We start from the raw sequence: 21,125 nt of genomic DNA on the forward strand, positions 1-21,125 counted from the left end.
TGGCCCTGATGCTCACTGGTGGCAGCCGGATGTTTAGTGGAGACCTCCAAGCACTCCTGACCACCCTCTAAGAGGTACCCAGCCATCTGGAGTCCTGCTTGAGCAAGGGAGATTTAGGTCTATAGAGACGAGAGGCTAATGGCCATGACACAAATAAGAACTATGAAAGGGTAGTTAGCCTACCCAAACTGCTTTTGATGTGAGTTGACTATCATTGACACTTTGCCAGAGTGATTTCACATGGAATTTCGCCGGTTAGTGAGTGCTGTGAGTAACAAGAGCATTTCAATGATGGATGCGGATGCACAAGAACAATCAAATTGGGTTGACCTCATCACACTGACAGTTCTGCATCCGATTGCTTTGGGTGCATTCCTGTGGAAGGTTTGAGGACCATGAGGGTCTGAATCACACCCTAATACCTCATAAGCCTGATGCTGATGTAAATCACTTCTTTGAGTTGTGTCATTTTTCCTGTTGGGAATGGTGTTCTGCCCATACTGGATGCTGTTATAAAAGGAATGTCTGATACCTAGAGGCTGAATAGTTGTTGGCTGCCCACACTGTGCCAGGAACTCTACTTGGTGCCAGAGAAATACGGCAAGTGCAACCAGGATCCCTGTCCTTATGACTCTTTGTGGGATTCCAGTGGGAAGGAAGCATCCAATTCCCGATCAAATATGGAAGAGGGACTGTGATGAGAGGTCTGGAGGAAAAACGTAAGAGGTACCAGGAGCTCCCTCCTCCCTTAGCAGCCAAACACTTCCTCTTCATGAGCTGACAGTAACACACCTGGAAATGGCCCAACACTGTGATGTTTTTGGATCAATGGAAAAGCTGAAGCAACAAGCTGGAGCCACTGAGGCAGTCACGGCAGCAAAGTGGCCAGTATCAGTGCCAGGGCAGATACGGAAGAGCAAGGGGCAGGTTCTAGTCCTATGGCCTGGGTCCAATAGAGGAACAGCTGATCAGAGATGCTTAGAGGGTCTGGTCCCAGGGAGAAAACCATTCAGGAATGTATTTGAGACCAAATGCTCCAGGAGTTGGTCCTAAGTTGGAGCATAGTTCAAGGTACTTTGGTGACTACAGTCAAGGAAAGGGTCAGAGGACAAGGAAATAAGCCAGAATTAAAGGCAGGAATAGGGAAGGGGGAGGTGGTATAGCTCAGTGGTACAGCATATGCTTAGCATGCACAAGGTCCTGGGTTCAATCCCCCGTACCTCCATTAAAAAAAAAAAAAAAGAAACAAAACAAACAAACAAAGACAAGAATAGGGAAATATCAGGTGATACAGCCACAGTAGAATTTGTACAGTGCAGAAAGGACAAGCCATCTTCACTTTTTGAAGTACTTATGTGTGAGGCCATTTGTCAGCAAATAGGATGCAAAGAATTCAAACCCTGAAATGCACAGGACATCTGCTAAAAAATGGCTCTGGATGCCAAATCCACAGGCTTCTGAGATGAGGAATTATTTTATACATTCTCCCTATGTCCAGACAATTCTGTCTTAGAGCACAATTAACCCCTAGCCAGATGGAAAGGCTATTCACAGCAATTGAGGGGCAGAAAAGGAAATAACACCTACACATTCAGAATACTTTATGTGTCTCAGTTTAGTGGTTCGCAGCCTTTGAGCACATTGGAGTCACTTGGGGAGTGGGTTAAACATACTGATCCACAGCTCCACCCTTCCTTACTGAATCAAGGTCTCCAGGTGTGGGTCTGGGTATATTAAACAAGTTCTTCAAGACATCTTCATCTGCATGAGATGTTTGACAACCACATTATGTCCTTGAACCCTCATGACCAATTACACATGGAGACTCCCAGGCTGAGAGAAGTTAAGCATCATTTTCATAAGAGCCTCTGGATGCCCCGGATAGAAATTGGAGTTTTCCTGATTCTGGAACACTAGTCACTCAAAAAGATCTGTTCTGCCTGTTCCACATCCAGAGAAGCATTAAACTTTCCTATACAGTACAAAGAGAAGACTTAGCCTCTGTCCTGCATGCACAAGGAGTCCCCTTGGTGGTCATAGATGTTAAAATAATTTGAATTAGAGGACATGAACTGTTGAGCAACAGCTGGAGGCCCCTGTAACAGTCATCTTCTGGTGATGATTGTGGTTTTAAGTCAGTGGCTCCCAAGCTTTGAAGAACATCAGAATCACCTAGTATCGTTAAAACTACTGATGCCTGGCTCCCAGCCCTAAACATTGATTTAGTTGGAATATGACAACCTGAGCATCGGGAAGTTTCTCTGGAGTGTGACAAAGTTTGAGAGGCACTGTGTTAAGTGAAAACTACCGATAGAATAGGGCTGTGGGCCTGCTTTGAGCAGCCTTTTGACAAAGCTGATGTGAATTCACAAGGGCCGCTGGTCATCACGTGAATATTAACATGGCCTGCACATCACGCTTCCTTGGAGCCATAGGCCAGGACATTAAGAGTCAGCCACAGGAATGCTCATAGGAGCCTTCACCAACTTTCCTCCCTAGGTTCCTCCTGCCTGCTGTCACCTGGTCCTTCTCACTCTCTGCAGCTGGACACTCTGTGTCCTTATTCAGAGCTTCTTTATTTCAACCCATGTCTCCTTTCCTCTGTGCAGAGTGCCAGCAAGACCACCCAACACCCAATCCATGCTAATGTAGTCCAGCACCCTGGAACACTGGGAAAACAAACAGGTCTCCCAGTGTCCCATTTTTAAAGAAGCTGTGGCTTCCTTGGAGGGACTGGGAAGTACATGGCGAGGTCCATGGTCAGAGATGGACCCATTCCCAGTTGTGCTCCACTAATAACTATTTCCAGTCTAGCACCTGTTGTCTCAGTGTAGCACATGTTAACTTTGGGGGAATCTCCAAAGAGCTGTGAGACAGCAGAAGGTGTGAAAGAAAAAATGAAAGATCAGTCAGTCTTGAAAAAATGCCCTCCTTCTATTGAGATGGATAACTACTCTTAGATTTCCTTGATTTCCTGGAATTCGCTCTACTAAGGTAGCAGCATAAATGGCCACCAAGGAATCTAGTGATGCAGAAGTCTCACAAACTAAAGGCAGACTTTAGCCAAGATACCATTTGATTATGATTCAGGCCTTTGAGTATTCCCAAGGCTGGAATGACCTAGCAAACTTGGTTTGCACTACTGGAGTGACGCTTAACCAGAGGCCTCCATCAGGATCACTGAGGGACATCCTAAGGGCCAGACATGCCTTGCCCCAACTCCGCAGAAGTAGTGGTAAAGTAGACATGAGGTAGAGCCTAAATACTTGGGTTTTTAAAAATTTCCTCAGGTGACTTTAATGCAAAGGTCACTGCAATGACTTAATGCCACTAACACTCCTTCTCAAGAAACAACCATTGTCCTACCATTGAAGCCGGTGGAAACGGTGGAAATTCCAATCACAGAGGCAAATAGATCAGAAAAGAGATTCTGAGAAAGCAGGCCATTCCGTTTTACTCAAATCATCACGCGGGCATCCTCTTACATCACTTAGTCTGATATCACAACATAGCTTGGGCTGCCAGATTCTAAGAATCGAGAGCCAGACCGCTCGACAGAATGTTCTGTAATGATGGGGCTGTCTGTTCTACTTGCTTCAGTGCGGGAGCTGCTAGCCACACGCGGTTATTGAGCGCTTGAAATGCGGTCAATGCAAGTGAGCAATTACAGTTTCAGTTCTGTTTAACTTTAATTTAAATAGCCATGTGCAGCCAGTGCTCGCCATGTTGCATAGTGCAAAGAGGTAGCCTGTCTTGAGCAGAAAGCATGCAGGGCTATAAGGACACAGTGGACAAGAAGTGTCTTCCTACTAGATTGCCCTAGAGTTTCCCCTAAAGAAGCCCTTCCATCTTAAAGAAAGAACAAGAAACAAACTCCTCTTGTAGTTGACCCATCATTCACCCAGAACAGAGAATATCAGGAAATGAACACCCATGAGCCGTATCTGGCCCATAGATATGCTTGGGTTGGTTTGCACTATATTTTTAGAAGTTTTAAAATTAGTTGTTCATATTTGAAAATTGGATTTTTAAAAAATCTCAATGCCTGTTTTCTGCAGAAAAATTAGACAATGAGGCCATCCTGGATAACCCTTCATGGCAGTGAGCACCTGGAGCTGTGTCAAAGAGAAGCTTAAGTTCAGAGGAGACACTGCTCAGCTTACCTCACTCACTGACGTGGTCTGCCTTGGCCCCTGGAAGGGCTGGATTTCGAGAGCCCTGGCCTAGAAACCTTCCCCAGGGAGAAGCGTCTAATCTCAGAGACTGGCAAGCCTGGCTCTTTGACCTCTGTCGCCCTCCTCAACTTTAATACTCAACAAGACAGGCAAGATCTCAATACAAACACCTTCTATTCAAGGTAGAATCTCTTCACTGTTCTTCAAAAGCAAACATGCATGTGCACACATACAGAGGATTTCAAAGTTATTGTATCAGGGTGAATGTGAGCCAAGGCTGAGGCTGCTGGGTTCAGAGTATACAGAAGTGATATTTACTAACTTGAGCATGCTTCTTAGCTGTGCCTTAGTTCCTAGATCTGAAAAATGTTGGGACCTAAAGAACCTGGAATAGGGCCTCGCACATCATGAGTGCTTAGTCCACGGTAGCTACTATTAGTCTTTCTTTTTAAATTGAAGTATAGTCGATTTACATTGTTGTGTTAGTTTCTGGTGTATAGCACAGTGATTAGGTCATACATATACACACATTCTTTTTCATATTCTTTTTCATTAGAGGTTACTGTAAGCTACTGAACATAGTTCCCTGTGCTATATAGTAGGACCTTGTTATTTATCTACTTTATATATTTGTATCTGCTAATCCCAAACCCCAAATTTATCCCTCCTTCTCTTTCCTCTTTGGTAACCATAAGTTGTTTTCTATGTCTGGGAGTCTCTTTCTGTTTTGTAAATAAGTTCCACCAAGCCATAAAAAAGAATAAAATAATGCCATTTGCAGCAACATGGATAGACCTAGAGATCATCATACTAACTGAAGTAAGTCAGAGAAAGACAAATATCTTATGATATCACTGATATGTGGAATCTAAAAAATGACATAAATGAACTTATTTAGTGTTATTCTAATTACAGAAACCACTTTCCATGGAGAAATAATGAAATAAACCTCCTCCACAGTGTATTACAGACACATGGGCAGCTTTTCACTGTCCAATTTATTCTAAACTATAACAGAAATCTGAGTGTGCTTGTATATGTAAAATGAACAGTCCCAAGAAAACAATTATTAGTGTCTCATCAAAATGTCCTATATCTCCAATATGCTAACGACTGCAGCACAGCCCGAGCGGAGTTCTGTGTTACACAGACATACATGCCATACACTGAAGGAAGACCACAGCCAGGTGTACCCAATTCAGCCCTTTGTCTGACCCAGACAGATCTCTTCCGATAGCATTCTTAACTGCCTGAACTTGTATACAACTTTAGGATATAAAATTTCCAAAACTAAGATAACTCTAATTATTCAGCTTTTCTTTGCAGATTTACTTTAGAAAAGTACATTGTGTTTAAACTCAACCCAAATTATCTGCCGCCACTTATGTGATGAAATACTTGGCAACATTGTTTCCTCAGCAAAAATGTTTCTTTGCTCTGAATAAATTTAGCTTTCAATTCATATGAAGTTAGTTCTTTAAGAACTCTTCAAAGGGTGCCTAAGGCCAGCCCATAGATGGTTGATTTTTATTAAGGCTCTCACCCAAATGGATTTATGTTTGGGTGGTAAGAATGCCAGTCTCGTCAACCACCTCTCACCTCTCTTCCCTAAGCTAAACTGCAACTGTCCAAATGTCCCCCCTCCATCCACCGGGCAGGCAGTGCCAGTTACCAGCAGGCAGACTACACTCTCCAAGCCTGAAATAATGTTCAGTCCTGATTTTTTTTTCCAACCCCATCCATTTTCCTGGTATAAAGTGATTGCATCTTCATGCTGCTGGGCTGGTAGTCAAATTAAACACGGCAAGAGGATACCACCCCTATTCAGAAGTGCATCTCTATTTTGCACTCAAATAATTTCAAATCTAGCTTAAAGGATTATTTGCAACATGCTAATTAATACACATTAGATCATTTAAATTCTTCACGAACTATAATCTCTATTATATATATACATACATATCCACACACATATCTGTTCTAAGGAGAGCAGCAGCATAACTACTAACTACAGTCGTGATTTAGCACTTTACAAGCACGTTCACGTACTTTCTCCTATGTAACTCTCAAAAGACATTCAGGAGGCAGACAGCATTAAAATGGGGAAGAACATTTTTTGAGACTCAATATGACCCAGGCATTTTGTAGGGCTTTCTGTGCACTATGTGTTTAACAGTGCCAGGGCTAGAATTGGGGGAGGGAGGCATCCAGGGTACAGAGCCTAGGGAGGGGCTCACCCTGGGAGCCACCCAACTGCAGAGCTGGCCTCTGGGAGTCGCCTCCTTAAGTGGTGCATCCTAGCCCCCATCGCTTGCCTACCCCGATTCCCGACTCTGCTCACTAATACTCTTATCTGCCTTGTTGATCACCTACTGTCTTCCTCCCTTCAAAGATGGACAAACTAATACCCAGAGATCTTCAGTTAGTAACACTTCTGACCTCGTCCTGGTGTTCTTTTTCCCACTGAAGGTCCTATGGCCCAAAGCCAAGGCCAAATAAAATCATACTTATGAGCTGCCTAGGAATTCACTTGGCTCCCACAACCATCATTTAAAATTCAGTACAGACTACTCTCCAAAGAAAATCTCCATTTATTCATTGTTATCACTATTTACAGAAGAAGGCTGTTTATTTTTAGGCTTTGTTAGTTTCTTTAAAATCCTGCAATTAGCCTATCAAATTATGTATACTACTGGGTTTTTCATCAATAATTTGGATTTGAGGTTGTAACAAGGTAGACAGACTACCCAAGAGTCGGCAGAAAGAGAATTTGTGTCATCTTATCATTTTCATTTGTATACAACTTAAAATATATTCTGTCCCCTGGCTCCAATAGCACTTTATGGAAATCCACCAGAAAATCTGATCATGTCCATTATTTTAGCATTCCCCCCAAAAAACAAAAAAAAATCATCAAGTTAATACTTATCCAACTCCAGTCACTAACACACAAAAGCTCCAAGCTTAAAACAACTTCCTCGCAAAGGGCTGTATATTTTATTTCTTCTCAGAAGTTTTAAATCCACTCACAGAGGCCTCAGGCCGAATTTATGAGAACACAATACTCTGCCAATTAACTACAGTCAACCAGTCTCTAGTTCTACATTTCCGGAATACCTTTATTATTCACGGAAATCCCTGCCTTGTTCACTGAGAAGCAGGAAGGCAAACAGAAAAGAAAACCACTAACTCTTAAGAGTACTTTTCATTGTTCTTGGAGATTCACAATTCCTCACCTCCAGCTTCAAGTTCATGGATCAAATTCAGCCTGTTCTCTGCTGCAGAAGCGCTGACACCATCAGTACAAGTCACTCAAGAGAAAACCCACAGACCTGTCCGTGGAGACCACAGTCAGGAGACCCGTCTAACTGTATTTTTTCTTGCCGTCCCTCCACTGTGGTTTACACACCTACTTGCTGTTGAACGTATCTGGTGAGGAACGGGATGAAAGTCTGGCTGGAGCTGGCGTAGTGGCTCCACGTGAGGACCCTGGGGAGATCTCTGCTGGGCTCCTGGCAAGCCTTCCGAGCTCATCACCAAGAATGAGGGGGAAGACGGGCACGTGGATGCTGTTAAGTCCCAGGGTAGGGTATTTTTTGAGAAACTAAAGAGAAGCAACTCTATCTGAGACAGTCTGTAAGCCCTGAGTTGCTTTTTCACACACACGTGTTGGGCCTTTTTCAGGGATACAGTGTGGGAGGTGTTCGCATGTTTTCCAGTGGTGCCAGAGAGAACCTTGGATGCCCTGATCCCATTGGGACCTTTCGGTTCTTCTTTTGAATCTGTTCTTACCTCTGCACAGTCTCAACTGTCATGGAAGCTGTGAGTCTTTGTTATCAGAGGGCAATCTTGATGCTCCAGGGTCACCTTAAATCTTAAGAACAGGTAAGATATTTGTGTTAGTTGCCCTGGCACGCAGTGTCATGCTAGGCATTGTTGCTGTTATCAGTGTGGGTGCCAAAAAAGACAAAAGAGGATGAGCGCCCTGTTATTGCAGCCACTGTTGTATTAACTTTGGCTCATCAGCGCTCTGCTACACTCCAGAAAGCATCATTCCAGTATGTTGCAAAAGGTCTTTATTCCATGCCTACATCCTATGGGTATTTCCCCCAAACTAAACATTTCACAAAATTACAAGATAGATTCATCTCCTGAGATTCACATAGAACTTTACTCCCTACCCAACTTGGGTTTTACTCATAACAGTTCTTTATACCATAAAATATAATCTATGTTCACTGACAAAAATAGGTCATTCCTCGTCAACAAGCTATTTTCAGAAATATTCACTTCCCTGTATCACTCGTCACTCTATTACTGTAGGTTTTTTTTTTTCCAGTCCTTATGTCATTTGATGGAATCGATTGAAATGTTTCTTTCCGACTCATTACTTTGCTAACTCCAACAGAAACGCCCCCTCGTGCTACACACAGCTCCAGGCTCCTTTTCGACTCTGCCTCAAAAGCCTTTGCAGGTTGGCTCTTGGCGACCAGCTCTAGGTGTTGCAGATAATGGAACTATTGTGGAGACTGACCTCATTTCTACTCTGGATCCCTGCAGCCTTTCATCCCCGCCTCCAAAGAACGTCCCTGTCCAACCTAGTGCAAGCCAGACAGAGCACAGGAGGTGATCAAGCTTCTCTAACTGCGGGATGCTGAATCCTTCCAGCCCACTTTAAATGCTTTCCAAACTGAGGCCACTTGGCACTGCGCTCGTTTGAGGAGTGAGAATCCATCCGTTTCTTTTTCACAGCTGGAGCAAAGGGTTAATTTCAATAAAATGCTTACCTAACAGTTTCCCTTAAATTGTGTGCATTGTATTTCTTAGCAAACTATAACTGTTACACACTGCTCACATGAAATTGTTCTACGGAAATTCTCACACACTAAAACAGGACAGTGTATTTCAAGTGAGACTTTAACTTTCTAGCTGCCTTGGTTTCCTTACTTAAAAAAAAGAAAAGAAAAGAAAAGAAAAGAAAAGAAAAGAAAGAAAAGAAAAGAAAAGAAAAGAAAAGGAAACAAGTCCCCATATTCTGAAAGGCGATGGCTGAGGTTTCACACTTAGCACAACGCCCGGCACATAGTAAGTAAAGAATGCTAGCTCTTACTCCAAATAAAGCCCTTAAGATGCCAAGCCTGTGACAGGTTCTTAACAAATGGCAGTTACTATGTAGAGAGTATATTATCCTCATTAGCCACAAACTGGAAAGGAACAGAAGTGACCCTCTCCCATACGATGTTATTCGGACACAAGGGGGCGTCTTTCTCCTCTCCCCTTCCTGTCAACTTTCCTTCCTTCTCTCGCCTCCAGTCCCTTCTCCACTCTCTTCTTTCCTCGTCTTCTCTTCGGTTTCAAATCAAGCATGCTGGGGATGGCGGATAAAGAGGAAGAGAATGGGAGAGCAAAAAATTGAGGTCTAAAAAGAACAATTATTGGAAAATAATTTGGCCTCTGCTTAAAAGTACGGAATTGGCAACCCTGAGCCAAAAGAAATTGGCGGCATTTCCTCAGTGGTTGGTATTTAATTAGCGCTCTGCTGCTGTCCGTTGGCTCTGCTGTCACGGGGACAAATCACTCACCAGCAACTCTGAAGGCTTATCCTGTCGCCACTGTTTCATCGGTCTTCTCATCAGCTGTGTCATTACAGATCTCAGCCATTTCTCACCTTTTCAGGAACTCTGCATGAATTTGACCTCGAGAAGTATTTGGCTACGCTCATCTCAGCTATTAAATGTCAGATTCAGACATCTCAAACTGTGTGTCAGGACACTGCATTCTGGCAGCAATGAGCCCATTACCTTTTTTCCCCCTCATAAAGCATGTTCTTTGGGCACCCAAAATTGTGGGATACGAGTTCTCTCAGGAGTCTCGTTTGATTGCGGGTTCCTTTGAGAAGGATGTCTGTCGCCAGCTGTACTCATTTCCAGACTTCTGACAGTTTGTACCTGCACACGATGCAAATAATGTCTGCTCATCTTTATCGGGTAAAACAGGCAGCGGGTTTAGGGAACAGGGCACAGCTCAGCAACCTGCTCCTTTAGCGTGTTTCAGGTTTATCTGTTGTCATCAATGGATTCTTCAAATTGTATTCACTGTTTTTCAAAGAGAGTCACACTTATCCCTGCTGATGAGTCATGGGAGGGCAGGAAGGCCAATGGACACTGCCTCCATCACTGTCAGGCTGTTTCCAATAAACTCTCGTCCGTCCTGGCTGTTGGTCAGCTCTGCATTTATGCAGTAGTGGCCTGAGGCATGAGCATGCTTGGGGGGGAGGGTGTTCAGAGAAAGCCAGGAAGGCCAGAAGGGCAGCGAGCAAGGGAGATACAGAGTGGGTAGGGCCAGAGAGGCTTTTCCTTGGTGACATGGACCCATTTAGCGGTTGAGTGGAGCCTCTGCATCCGTCTTAGAATACGGATGTAAAATACATGTAAATATTAAAGATTACAAAGAAAACAATTTTATGGAGATCACAACTACCTGAAACAGTAAAATATGCGCTTCTTCACTAACCCATTAGAACGAGATCTAGTGATTTGAAGTCACACAGCATAAGTAGTGTTTTGAGACCCCCACATTAATGGCATGCGGAATCGCTGATGTCTACTGATGACAAAGTCACAGGAAATGCTGGTACCACTGTGGTTTGTGACAACAGTCAAGATGGAAGGGAGTGCTAAATTGCAGTTGGAGGTTAATGAAAATCAGTTGTATTTTTTTCCCCCAAGTTCATGAACTCCCTGAGACCTCTTAAGAAGTCTGTGGACCATGGGTCAGCTGGCATGTTGGCGAGGAGGCATTTGGATTTTACTCCCAGGGGAAAGGAAGCACTGAGCAGGGGCGTGCAGGCTCCAGTCTGTGTGCCCATATAAGTCAGGAAGCCCCAGAGTCTTCCTGGACTCTTTTCTCTGCCCAGTGCCCCACAGTGCTCTGAGCACCATCTGTCCTGGCCTCACCTCAGTGTCATGTGACAACTGTCTGTTGGTGCGATCTCTCCCACCAGATTCTAAGGACAAGATCGCTGTGTCAACTGCCTGTGTATCAAGCGTGCACACAACCGGGGACACACCAGCTACTGAGTATCTGTGAGATCGATGAAAATGAGGCTGCTTGGGAAAGAATTCCACATGAATCTATACTGCCAACATTATTCTGAAGAACATATTTTCCTTTTGGAAAGGGGTTCTATAAGGAAATACACATTTTATAAATAGTATCAGACTTCAGAACCGGAAATGGAAACACTGACATTATCAGGTAGATTTATAAATAAATTAAAAGTAGATTGATTGAAAAAAGATAATGTAGTTACCTAAAGACCCAGGTGCCCTGGGGTTTAAAATCATAGGAGTCTCTTCAGGGAAACAGAAGGCCAGGTAGGCAAAAGGGGTTAAGCACTGTGCACACCAGCTACAGATCCACAGATCAAAGGCTCAGGCAAGAGGATGAGCTTCTAGGTAAATTGAGTTTCTCCAGTGCGTCCCTAGAATAAGTTTCCCATCTGTAGACAATAGCTTAAAGCTGCCTAACCTCACCACGCTGCCATCCATCCTTGGGTGGGCCACATCCGGGGCCTGGCTCAGGCTGTGCACTCAAGAGCTGGTTTCCAGCCCCTGTGTTTATCTGGTGGAGTTACAGGGATCAAGACTTGAATCTTAATTCAGAATGCCACTGAAATACAGATAAAAGCCTACTGAGCATGCTCACAATCTGATAGGAGAAAGAAGGTCTGTATGAGACAGGTGTACTGGGTTCGCACACATTTAGCTCTGTCATCGTAGCAAACAATGTAAACTATTCAGTCAATGTGCTTTTACCAGGCTTTCTATTTGCCAGCCCCCACCTCCCCCGTGTTAAACAAACACAAACACAAAAAGCACACAGGTGAAATGACACACTGTCCTCAAGTCACTGGGAAAGCTAACAGGTAAGTCCACAATTACAGTAAAAGCCCTGATACTTGTGAAAGAACCCTTTCTAAGGTTTCAGAGAGGAGTGAAGGAAAAAATTCCCCCAAAATGCAATATTCAAGCAAACATGACAGGAGTAAATAAAGGAATCTGTCATTTCCAGAAGCATGTGCTCTAAACAAAGGCAGGGCTGATCACCGAGAAACTGGAGCCACTGTCAAGACCTGTCTACTCTCAGGGGGATGTCAGCATTCTCTGGACTTGCTCGTCACCTGATCAGATTTGGCTAATGCGTTAATGACAATATCCGTGGCTCAGAACTGTTGCCCTGACACGGCTGCAGGCCGGCTAATCAAGTCCCATTTTGTTGACTGTTTCATCCAACCTGTACCGTGTATGGGCCTGGCACTGTGCCAGGGGCAAGCAAATAAAAAGTGACCAAACCACGGGCCTGTTGTCTTGGTTTCACACACAAAAATTAACAAGCAACTCTACATAAGTCATATGAGCAACAGTTATAAGGTACCATGGAATTATGGTGGAAGAGATCCCAATTAGACTGTAGTGAGATATGTAGGCACTGAAAACAGATCTCTGCAATCACTGGATATTTTGTCATTGATCTATGGCTTTACCATTTGAGAGTTTGCAACAAGAGCTTCAGTCATGACTGGAACCCACCATTTTTTACCTTGTATGATCTCCATAACTGGTCTTCTTTTCTGCACCCTGGAATATTTACCAAATGTGATATTCAATAAATATTTGTGAAGAAAAAAAAGAAAACAGCTCTCTGAAATAGTAATCTACTTTCATTATCAAGTTAAAAAAAAATATGCTTTCGATGATCGTGGTTAAGAACTTGGAATCCTGAGATAAAATCCCAACTCTGCCATTTATCTACAATGTGGTCTTTTGACATTTCACCTGATATTTCTAAGTCTCAATTTCCTCATCTATAACATAAGGATTACAATGACTACCACATAGGATTTCTGTGTTAATTAAATGAGATCATCCAGGTGAGGTGCTTAGACAAAGGAAGCATTTGATTTTTCAACATATGTGACATTAAATATATATATATATTTATATATGATTATATATATATATATAATTGTGTATATAGTTAGTAAAACATCAAGCTCAAGCTGGTTCGCTTTTGAAATCCATCCTCAGCTACCTTTGGTAGCCCAAAAAGTTCACTTTTATTTGTAAAAGAGTAGTATGCCACATTACTTTTCAGCCCCAACAGTAGATCTCTTGAACTCAATATAGAGAAGAATGAAACACAGTATGAAATAGGGTTTGCCTAAATCAGACTCTCTCTGTGTCTCACACACACATGCACACACACAGATAACCTCTGCTGTGCACACTGGCGGTGTTCCACATTTCATTCGGTTCATGGCTCTACTCTGGGTAAACCAACAGCTCTGAAGAGTTCCACAGGTAAACGGTAAAGGGGGTAACCCTTTACCCCCATTCCTGCTGCAACCATCTCATGGAATTTCTTTAATGATACATTTAATAATAAATCTACTAAAACATCCCAGAGTATACATTTATCCCCATCCTCTAAGCAAAATCATTATCTGGCTGTATTAGAAGCAGGGAAATGAATTTTCTTTTTCCTTTGCCTCCTGACCGGAACATGACTATGTGGGGGGAGCAGGGTTCAACCCACTGCAGGCAAATGGCCATTTCCTGCCTCTAGACAGAAAGGCTTGAAAGAACTTACAAAAAACAGTCAAGATCTTCTGCAGACATCCAATAACTTATAAGGAAGAGAACATTTTGATGAGTTAGTGCAAATGAATCAGGAACATATGGATCCTATTTCCCTTGTGTTTAAATTGGTAAAGAGAAAAACTTCTCAGAAAAATGAACTCCGTAGATGTCACTGAACCCAGGGGAAAAACATATGAGATGATTACTTCAGTTGCCCTGTGCTTAACTGAAGCGAGCCCAGGTCATTCGTAGCTCATTTTGGACCATCAAACACACAGCCCATCATGTTCTAATTGTTTTCAGAGTAAAATTCCAGACAGCGGAAGATATTTAGATGGTTAGTATAGTCACCAATGAATTTTAGTATAGTGGTTTATTTTCTAATTCCTTAAAAGAAAGTTAATTTTGTCAGTGGTAGGAGATTCTGGAAGCACCATGGGTAACTCCTGTCTGCATACCCAGGGGCCAATCTACTGGTGGGTGTTATCAGCAGACTCCCATGAAGGACAACATGGTACCCATCAGAAACCATCTCTTGCAGCAGTGCTAAATGGTGGCCCCATTTGCTTCACGTGACTCAGCACTTTATTCTCAAAAGGTTTTTCAGGAACCAATGTAATAAAGATGCAAGAGACAGACCAGCTGGCTTTCTTTTGCAATCTGACTATAATTGTTACTCAAATAATGATTCAGTTGTATATGCTGATGACTTTCACTTATTTATTACATATATTTCACGCATGGAGACATAAGAGCGCATCCCAGAGACAATGATTACCAGAAACAGGATATTGGAAATATATGAAAATGCTTTCTAAAAGAGAGAAAAAGCCCCTACGATGTATAGGGTGTCCCAGACAGCTGACTAGCAAACCCCATGGAAATATAATGTGAGTTGAGGCGACGTGCTATATACAGACATGATCAAAATTGTTTATTTGTCAACCCATGTCAAGGGGATTATAGGACCAAAGAAACAAGTGCTCATCAGCACCAAGGCTATGGTGGCCAGTCCAGTGCCTTCTAGACAGGACATTCCCACCAAAGCTTCTAATGCCTTGTTAGAAGGACAGTTGGATGCTGGTTGAGAGATGGGGGTCTACCCTCACAGTTCTCAGCAGATCCTTTCTCACATTGAAGAGAATAAATAGGTGCTTGAACCTTAGTATGTTCTAGCTGGAAAAGAGCCTTCAGAGTGACTGGTCTAATCATTCTCAACCACCAGCTGGAGACATTTTTAAAAAACATAGGCTGCTGTCCTCCCAGACATGTCAATGCAGTAGAGCTAGGGTATAGTTCTGGTATCTGAATTAATCAATTCCCCAGGTGATTTTCATCTTATTTTATAGATGAAGAATGGTCTGGAGTGATTATAGCATCTCCTGGAATATCCTTATTCCTAGGTCAGTGCCTTACTGACAAGCTTGGCAGTGCCTGGGTCATTAGGGGAATGCTTTAGTGGATAACCAGGCAGGAAAAATAGCTCAGGCTAAGGAAGGATCTGCTGGCTAGAAACAGCCAACATTTATGTTGAAAAATAAATGCAGTTGAATTATTCCTATGCCTTGTTCAGGCTCTAAAGTCAGCATACAAAGTGAAAATTTCATATGAGCAAAATTAGTCTTTCAACTCCTTTAGGAAGGTCCTAAGTTAGAAACTGACATATCTCTCAATAAATTCAACAAAGCCCATTTTTCCTCTAGCTTTAGGAGAGATTGCTTGAGTTTTTTAAGTCCCCATTGAGTGGAAGATGAAGTTTTTGGCTAATAATTAGGAGCAATGTCAGAGAAGCAACAGCAACGAAAAGCCTTTATGTACTAGCATTACAGAAATGGAGAAAGAAAGCTAAGAAATATACGAGGATCCGCACCAACTGGAAGAAAAGTGGATTCATACGTCTCATCTCATGCAAAGGTTTATTGTGAAAGTGAAAATAAATTGCATCATTTAAAAATCTCTCTCTTCTTACATCTGTCTTTTAAAGAGTACACATAGCAGAAGCTGTATGTACGGGCACCTCCTCCCCGTAGGACATCACTTCCCCGGTGCCCAGCAGGTCACATGCCACATGGTTACAACCCTTGCTGCAGAACCAAGCTTAAGATCAGTAGTTCAGGATCCACCTTCCTTACCTGGGGACTTCAAACTCAGGATCAAAGATGCGAACCCTTCATTCTGACCAGTTCTTAGTGGCTTGGATTCACCACAAGTTTGGGGAAATGTAAATCCCCCAACATTCTCCTATTTCCTGCTTCATGCAAATCAATAGTCTCCTCATTCAAAGCCTGAAGCTCCCTGATGTGAACTGAGGACAGCTTACTTGTCTACCCTCAGGCTTACTTGTCTACCCTCAGGCTTCCATGAGATTGGACTTCTAAGGAGTCCTTGAATAGAAATGAGAACTTGATGTGATTGAGAGGTGGCATGTCAGCAAGTCCTTCTATCCTTGGGCTCATAATCCAAATCCTCCAATCCAGCTTTTACCCTAATTAAGCTGATACTGTACATCCATAGGTCCATCCTCTTGTGAAGTTTCTTCTAGTATGTTTTTGGCTGAAGAGCCAAGACATTGGAGAAATGATGGCTTTGCCAGACCTACTCATGTGTCTTACCATGATGAGTAGCAGTGTCAGCATCAAAGGAGGTGTGGTTTTCATAGAGGCCACCTCTACGTCCAAATGTGTTAGGAGAAGCAAGGAGATGAGTACAGCTCTGGTCATGGCTTCCATCTGAAACAGAGTTCTGGCTGAGAACTCCGCTTCTCACAGGCAAATCATTTAACTTCACTAGAATGTAAAAGTACTTTTTTTGTTCTTCCCTGAGCTGAGCTGCGTGGCAGTGGCAGGATTGCTGACTTCCCATTCAATCATGGCAGCACATGAACCATATTCAGTTAAGGTGGGGAACAAGGCACAAGATTTCCTGCCCTCTGTACCTAGCACAGGAAGGCACATGCTTCCAGCTTTCGAAAATGGCTGTAGAACACCCCTCAGCAGGACCTCTCCGTGTCATTTTTATCCCTGTATCAGATGTAGATCCAACCACGTGCCCAGAGGTTTATTTTCTATTTATAATAATGTCACATCATTTGGATCATCAGCACATCTAATGTCATAAGGAGTTTTAAAGGTTGTCTACTTTGACAGCACCATCTAACCCAGATCAGGGAAAAGCAACATAGTGGCCTCTTCTCCCACATTAAGCGGGTCAAGGTTATTACTCCTGACTCTAAAGATACACTTGTATGGAAGTTAAGAATCATCTTAAAGGCATCCAGTCAGCATACGCAAATGATGCATGATCTCTGGTGTGTCACCTGAAGAGCTTGGAGAATCTGAGACAAAGCTTTCTATTGGTCTGATTGTACCACAGTGACATGGACAGAGACATGACTGTGGCAGCATCAGTGGGGCTGCTCCAGAAGACACCACCAGTGGTGATGGATCTGGAGCTGGAAGAGACACGGGCCACGTCCCCCATTTTACAGATCAGGAGTACGGTACAGAGAGATGGAGTTAATTGCCCAAGGTTATACAAGAGAGTAGATTAATCTGGATTAGAACCCAAATTTTCTGAGTTTAAATCCTATGTTCTAATTCTCATACCAAGCCTCCCTCTTTAGGATAATAATCACCAGTGGTGAAATGCACCTTGTCTCCTCCCATCCAGCTTCCCAGGAGCCATAAGTCCCATTTTGGCTGCATGAAAGAGGAGAGGAGGCCCTCTTACATGGTGACCTCCTTGATACAATCCTGCAGGCTTTGACATTGTCCTATGGTCTCACGGACTTCCTAGCTATACTCTGCAAAGAGATCCATCTTCTTTCAAAAACACAAATCCCAGTTCTAGGAACATTCTGCTTGTGTCATTTGAGCAAACCTCTTCCTCCCTTTTTAAGAACTGTGCCCTAAAATGCTAACTAGAGAGTATTTCTCCTTCACCTGTTTCATGCTACTTATTCTTGGTTTCCATCCAGTACTGCCTTCCATTAAAACTTGCACATTTCTTATTGCCAGGTTACAGTGAAAAAAGAGGAAGACACAGCCATCAGAAACAAACAAGCTATGATTTGCCCCCTGCACAAAAGTAAGTATTGAAAGACTGAGTTTTTAAAAGAGCTCTTACTTCACTATTGAGAACAGTGACTGTACATCTTTTTATTTAACCCAACACACTGGAAAGACGTGGAATAATTCCACTGAAAGCAGTGGTTCAACAGAACAGGGATTCTATAAAAGGGGTAGAATAAACTATTTAAAATATGCAGTTTTGGAGGGAAAACCTCCAAATGATTCTCAACGTTCATTTTTCTCTAGTTGAGAACTATTAGCTTAAGTTGTTAATACTAAAAGTGGAAGTCATTCGGTTTTGCTAAAATATACCAACATTTTGCCTCAGTTTTGAGTCTTCATTCAAGTCAGAAAAATGGGCTCTTTGACTCTGCTGACTGCCCAATAATCAGTGACCTCTTCAGCAAAATATCCTTCTAGAACAGAACCACCCCCTCCCTTAAAAAAAAAAAAAAAAAAAAGATGGCAGGGAACGTGGCCACTGCCACTCCTGGGCCCCATCTGTTTCTGCTCCATCCACCAATTTTCCTTTCTAACTCCAGTTTGCAAAAAAAAAAAAGTCCCAGGAAATGACTCTAATCCGCCTATTTGGGGCCCTTGCCCACATGTGCACTTTGAGTGACAGAGTTCGGGTATTCTGAAGTAGCTGCCATTGGGCACAGCAGGTTGCAGGACATGAAAGTGTCCAACCAGCTGATCTTAGGGGTTTCCTTTTCCCTGAAGCTCAGCGGCTACATCTGCAAAATTAAAGATTAAAACACCAACCTTGAGGAGAGTTTTGTGAAGATGGAACAGAAGGTTTTACAGAAATACGTAACAGTATGTGCTCCAGACACATCGGGAGCCAGGAAAACCCTGGCTTCCCTCCTTTAGCTACTTCACATTCCTCCTCCACATCTCCTAGACCGCTTTCTAGAACCCCTAGACCAAGTGGCAGTGCATATATATTTCCTATTTAAACAGCATCTCCCCCTACCCAAGACAATATATTTTCATATTTTCTCTACACTGCATCCTATTTATCTAAAAGTAATGGGGGCATAATGGACACTGTGCTGGGTTATGGACGATGGGCAGAAGAGGACATGTGTTATTTATCTTTCAGCACAGAAATCAGCTCCTAAACTATCTGGAAATATAGAAGGATGTCACTGGAGCACACTGGGGCCTTGGTTATACAGATGTCCCCTGCTAGAAGGAAAAAAAAAATCAGACTTTTAAAAAGTTCTCCATACAGAGTAAGACTAGGGGAAAGGGTGCTTTAGCATCCTCACTTCAATGCTTAAAGTGTCCGATTAAAGCCCTGCCACCCTAGGCACACTGGCTACCTGGCAGTGGTCTCACTAACTAAAGCAGGAAAATGTATATTATTTCATTTATTATGCATCTCATTGATGGAAACAGGATTCATGAAGCTCGGAAGCATCAGCGATGGGCTCTACTTTCTGGCTGCAGGAACTTGGAGGTGCCTGTTGAGAACAGACGCTAAAGCAGATGAGGATGGAGAGGTGAGTGGACATGCCCACTTGGCAAGGTTGAATGGGGAGCCATCTATAGCATGTGAACCCTCCCTCCCACCAACAAAGGCAGGAGCTTCCTGGAGGTGTGGCTTTTCCTCTAATGATGCATATTTAGAATCACACGAGGAAGAGATAAAACTCACTTCTGCCCACCAATGTCACTGCCTGTCACAAACCCCAACGAAGACAGTCTGAGAATAGAGGAGAATTATATGTATGAAAGAGAGCAAGTACGTGAGAGAGAATGTGTGTGTGTGTGTGTGTGTGTGTGTGTGTAAGAAAGGGAGGGAAAGTGGGAAGGGAGGAAAGAGGAGGAGGGAGAAAGGGAGAGGCGAGAAGGGGAAGGGAGAGAGGAAGGAAGGAAGAAAGAAAGATGGAGGGAGAGAGAAAACAAACTGTTTGCAAGTCATCAGGGTTCTTGACAAGCAGAAGGAACACGGCATGTGGGCAAAGTCTGGGAATAATTTTCTTCAATTACATCGCAGCGGAGGACCATCATGGTTTCCACCTGCAGATCATGCTTGGGCTAGTCAAAGGATACATTTTTACAGCAGCATATTAGGGTGATGATGATTATTACCATAACCACATTCCTACACAGAATGTGAAGATTTTAAGGTGGAATTTCTTTTTCCAGACACACATCTTTTAAGCTTCTATTACTTCAAAAACTAAGGTGGGCACAGATACTGGAATGATGTTTCTAGACCTAAGAAGATGTCCCCCTGAGAGAACACTGAGCACCTCGTCCCCTCCTCCTGGGTCTCTGAGTGTGAACCACACCTCTGACTTCTGCAGAATCGAAGGATGGTGCATCGTTTTGCATTTCTGTGAAGAATCTTCCACAAAAACTGAAACTTGGGGTGAAGGATATAATTTTCCCATCAGAAATGTAAGCATCATTCCATGTTTCCTTCAAGACCCCCTATTAAGAACCACAAAGATCCTAAGGTGTTTTGTGTCAGTGACATAAGGCAGGCCCCATACTGTTGTGTTTTTTGGTTTTTTTTTTGTGATTCATAATGTGATTCTGAAATAAAAGTGACAAACAATCCTCAACACTGCATATGTTCAAAGACCTCTGCCAAGAAGAGGAAAAAATAGTCTTGGCACCAGAAGCTACAGTGGGATGGTTCCTCTGTGATCAGTGAGGAGGAACCACGTGGCCACGCCCCTGATCTTGTCAAGTTGGCCTGCGCACAGCAGAGGACCCTTCGGGAGGCTGGACCTGCATTTCCTCAATGGATTCCCAAGTCTGCGCTCTGGGAGAGAGGTGCCTGCTCACCCTTCTTAATACTCTGGGGACTGTGTGTCTGACTGTTGGAAAGCAGCTGAGGATGACCGTGAAACTGGAAACCAGTATCTTCACTTCTAAATGATGCCAATGATGAGCCCAAAACTAGTCCTGTTCTCTGGTGGCTGTCAGTTGACCTTCGGCTTAGACAGCACTGGGGAGGGTCTGGGACCTTGGCTTGCAACAAGTTGCAGAGCTGGCATCTGTCTTGGTGCCACACGGCCACCTGCACACAGCATCTCGGGCTGTCCTGCCACACCTGTAGATGCGCTACCTAAAGTGACAAACAGTAGTACCTCAGGTGTCGCACTTCCCTCAGGAGGCACAGAGTAAACAGTTTAAATGACATGTAGGTGATACTTAACATTTTGAACAACAATCTGTTTGTGCTAAAAGCACAGTTCAAAAATATTTTATGTTAGGCA

At 43.2% G+C, this 21,125-nt stretch overlaps 1 protein-coding gene and 1 long non-coding RNA gene across 4 annotated transcripts in view; both read right to left on the reverse strand.

The window, feature by feature from the left end:
* Positions 1-21,125, reverse strand: part of MACROD2 (mono-ADP ribosylhydrolase 2) — a 1,866,240-nt gene that overhangs the window by 457,627 nt on the left and 1,387,488 nt on the right. The gene's annotated exons all lie outside the window — the stretch shown is intronic.
* LOC116657920 lies at positions 1,576-20,195 on the reverse strand. The gene is made up of 4 exons (XR_004313094.1): positions 20,185-20,195; positions 17,133-17,140; positions 15,997-16,001; positions 1,576-2,570 (listed from the first exon to the last, which is right to left on the reverse strand). It is a non-coding gene; the product is annotated as an uncharacterized LOC116657920 (long non-coding RNA).

Source organism: Camelus ferus, chromosome 19 (assembly GCF_009834535.1).
Source record: "Camelus ferus isolate YT-003-E chromosome 19, BCGSAC_Cfer_1.0, whole genome shotgun sequence".
Taxonomy (NCBI): Eukaryota; Metazoa; Chordata; class Mammalia; order Artiodactyla; family Camelidae; genus Camelus; species Camelus ferus.